Consider the following 4,500-nt stretch of genomic DNA (forward strand, 5'->3'; position numbering starts at 1 on the left):
ACAAACATTAATGGAAGGCATCAGCTTTCAAGATTTATCCCATTATATTACTTAAAATTTCCATTTTTCAAAAGGAGATTATGAGTCAGTAAAGAATCAGGAAAATACTGTTCATACATAGGGGAAAATGCAGAGAAAAACAAAACAATGCAAATGTGACTCATAGAAACTATCCCTAAAGAAGCATAGACCTTGGGATTACTAGACAGATACTTTCATTGCCAGTTATTTCAAATATTGTAAAAGAAATAAAGAAAAGTTTGTAAATTATTTTAATAAAAATTACAAGAAGAATGTCTCACTAAAGAGAAGAAAAGAGAAGAAAAAAAAACCCAAACTAAAGACAGACTGTATTATATTTCTTGTCCAAGAATAAAAATAGATATGAAAAAGATGCCAATCCTGAGTGACCTGTGTGACACAATCAAGGGAACCAACACACACATTATGAAAGTTATAGAAGGTAGCAATGGAGAGGGGACATAAAAATGCATATGGAAAATGATGACCAAAATCTTTTCAAATGTGATGATAAGAAAATCTATTACATCTACAAAACACTAAAAGATGTTATTCAGAGTTTATATTTACATAGTTCATGGAAAGCATTGTAGATAAAACTTACCAAATTCTAAAATTGTAAATAAAGAGTATGTTAACTGACATCAATTATGCCAAGAGTGTGTCAATTTATATCTCCAATTATGATACACTGATTGGCAACAAAGTCTAGCCCTCAGAATGTGAGAAACTGAAGACAGGACCAAATATATGTACTGACTGTTTTCAAATATTGAATATCAGCCAACAGGCAGATTGAAATTACATGTCCTCAGAAAAGGAAACCACATGTATATATACACAGACACACCAATGCATACATGCATACACATACTTATATACACAAAAAAATACATGTATGAATAAACTCAGATGCACATTTACACATATGCATGCACACATATATACATTTAAATACAAAACAGGTACACACATAAATACATGCTATTTTAGTTTGCTTAGAAGCAAAGTTTATTTTAGATCATGGTTTCAAAGGTTCATCCTATTGTTGGCTGACTGCATTGCTCTGAGCCTGAGGTAAGGCAGAACATCATGGCAGAAGGGTATGGCAGAGGACAGCTGCTCAGCTCATGAAAGCCAGAAAGCAGAGACAGAAAGAGCCAGGTGCCAGGAACAAAATATAAATCCCAAAGGCATATATCCAATAACCGACATCCTCCAACCACAACTTACCTGGTTACCACACAGTTCATCCATTCAAGCATATTGTTCCATTGATTAGTTTACAGATGTCATGATCTGATCATTTCAGCTATAAACATTCTTGCATTGTCACACACATATGAGATTTTATGGGACACCTCACATGCAAAGCATAACACACACTTAAATGTACAATCTACAGACACATATGCGCGCTTGCCCGCACGTGCACACACACACACACACACACAAACAAATGATCCCCACAGTTTCCACTGTTAGGACAAACGATGCACACATGTTGAAGGTGGGAGATGGGAAGGAAGCACACCTCAAATCAGCAAGTATTTAGCAGCTGAGTCAATTGGTGGAACCCTGGTATGGCTCATTTTGGGAGAGAGAAAATGGCAGAGGGCTCAAGGACGGGTCTGGGTTATATAAGGATTGTTTAGGGGTCTGGGGATGTGGCTCAAGTGGTAGCTCACTCGCCTGGCATGCGTGCAACCCAGGTTGGATCCTCAGCACCACAACAAACAAAGATGTTGTGTCTGCCGAAAACTAAAAAATAAATATTAAAAAATTCTCTCTCTCTAAAACACAAGGATTGTTTAGGGTGGAACAGGAAGGCAATTCCTGGGGCTCATTATATTGGAGTCCCACTGATTTGCTGATTCATTAGGGTGGGGTACTAATGTGAATAGGGACTTATTGTATTGGGGTTAGGTGACCCAATAGTGTGGTGAGAGGGGTCAGGTGCCAATATGGTCTGAGTTCCTTTTGTGTTGCTTTGCTTGGGCTGAAGCCTGGGATTTTAAGTGACAAAAGCTTAGGGAAAATGTCATTGGACTTATTCCCCATATCCTTCAGTCACAGTTTAATTTCTTGAGACAATTATTGGCCCTCAGAGTGTGAAATTGACTTCCTGAAGAAACACAGACATATTTATTCATTCTCTGTCTCTGTTTCTATCTCACAAACACACACACACACACACACACACACACACACACACTGAAAGGGTGAAGTTTCTAAACTGCAAAGCATGGGTTAAATTCCTGAGGCAGTTAGGACAAGGCCCTACTGGCCATTTAGTTGAATTATGGCCTGGAGTCCTGTGCAACTCCCCACGTAAGCATTCAAGACCCTGTGAAGCTTGTCACGTAGATATTTAGGGTCCGAACCAATCAGTTTAAATATAACCCCCTCCTTAGGAATGACCTATCACTCCAGCCAGCCCTATTCCCACCAATGAATGTACTAATCAAGTCTAAAAATTATTGTTTGATTTTCCGGAGGTGTAAGGTGATTTGTTAAAGGAAGCTGTGATGTATGCAAAGCCCCCCTGTCCTCCCCAAAAGGTGTACTTAAGCATTGTTCAACCCCTGCTCTGGGCTCAGGGCTGCTCTCCTTTCTAGAGTGGGCATGGAGCCCTAGCATGCTGGTTCAATAAATCCCCTTTTGCCAATTGCATGAAGCCAGTCTCTTGTGGTCTTTTCCTCCGACGTTTCGCCGGTCCCTTACAACACACATACACACACACTTCCTTCTAGGTTTAGACTATCCTAGACACTTTGGGTTCTGGCTTCTCTGCCCTATCCAGGCCCACAGGCCTATAACACCAGAATGCAGACATTTTTCAGATGTGGTTCCTTTGAAAAAAATCTAAGGATCCATTTGGCCTTAGAGTGATGATACATTATTCTTCCATTCACAAGTAGCACAAAGGACATCTTCTCAATCCTGCAGTGGCAAGGGAGAGGAGAAGAGGCTGCATCTGTGCCCACCCCAGAGATCAGTCTGACCCAAAATGTCTCTGCCCTGGATGGTCTGTCTGTCCTATCAGGCTGATCAGTCCAGATTCTTTCTGCTCATATTTGTAGTCAGCTATCTTCAGATTTTTTGTTGTTGTTGTTAAACGTAGATTTTTTTCCACTATGTAATAACCTCTTCCATCTGTGTTCTGAATTCCATAAAGAAAATTATTCTGAACTTCATAGAAAGAAGGCCCTCCTGAATTTCCCTGGACACACATCACTGCTTTCCTGTGTACATATCTAGATCCATTATACCTGACACTAAAATATAAAGTTCTTTTAGGAAAAGACAATACATTACATGGAACTATACTTAGCAGACATGAGTTTTCCATTACTTTTCCATCTTGCCAATCATATTTTCCACCAATATCTCTCATCCAGAAGCATAATGATGGTGAAAAACTATGATGCAACATGGTAAGGCCAAGCTCTGGCTCCTTTTTCCCAGTTGCTGGCAGGGTATCTATGGGGCACCTTCTGGAGGCATTGGGTGTCGCCTCTATGGTGAGGAAGAAGAGAGGCCTGAGCTCAGAGAAGCAAATAAACAAATAAGGTTTAATTTTTTCTGAAACAAATCTTCAGTGAAATATAATATTTTAATAATCAGTATCTAGATTCCCTTGGTGCCCTCACTGTGCCAGCAGCAACCATAGATCAGAGCTGAAGAATTTGAGAAGTTTAGACTTGTTACTGGGTGAAGAGATGAGAAGATTCAGCATTATTCAAAAGTATAATTATGTTTTTCTGTGAAAACCAAGTTTTCAGGTGTGAATGCAAGACCCACTGAAGCTTTCAGATGCAACGCCAAACATGAATACCAACTATTACAGAGTCATGTAAACTTGATAATTGAGCTAGGACTGAATTTTTGAATGAACAAGGAGAATGCTTTCTAGGAAGTTCACTCTGACAGTTCCATTTTACATTTAATTTGATGGAGGACATGTATACACAAAAATCTGTACAACTGCTAACATCATCTGGTATCCAGTTGAAAAAACACAAGGAGGAAAGAATACAGCCCCAGTACTTTGCAACATAATGATGCCAAGGACTTTGGCAATTAAATCAAAATCCCACTCAACTATAATTTGCCTAAAGAAGAACGTGACTTCTTTGAGAGTCTTATGATTATTTTTCTCCTGTTATTTATGATGTGATACCTCAAAAAGGGCTGAAAAAAAATTTTAATAGTGGATTATAAGAGTTACTGAATAGTTAGAGCTGGAACAGATAGGACGTAAAATCAGGCAGGATCAAATTTGTTTCTTTCACCAATGGGCTTTTTCAAAATGAGAGAAATGTTCTTTGAAGATCATGTCAATGATGTCAAATATTATGGTCATTTGTGTGCCCATGATTCTAGTTCATCCTATGTACAGAGAGTGGCACAGGGAAGGCATAGGAAGAGGAAGCCAAAAAACAGTCATGACAAGAAATAGTCTTTTCATGTTATTTG

At 38.9% G+C, this 4,500-nt stretch overlaps 1 pseudogene; it reads left to right on the forward strand.

Annotated features, from left to right (window-relative positions):
* Positions 1-3,506: 3,506 nt before the first annotated feature.
* On the forward strand, positions 3,507-4,201 carry LOC144253746 (CCR4-NOT transcription complex subunit 7 pseudogene; annotated as a pseudogene).
* The last annotated feature ends 299 nt before the right edge of the window (positions 4,202-4,500 follow it).

The sequence above is a fragment of the Urocitellus parryii genome, chromosome 3 (assembly GCF_045843805.1).
Source record: "Urocitellus parryii isolate mUroPar1 chromosome 3, mUroPar1.hap1, whole genome shotgun sequence".
Taxonomy (NCBI): Eukaryota; Metazoa; Chordata; class Mammalia; order Rodentia; family Sciuridae; genus Urocitellus; species Urocitellus parryii.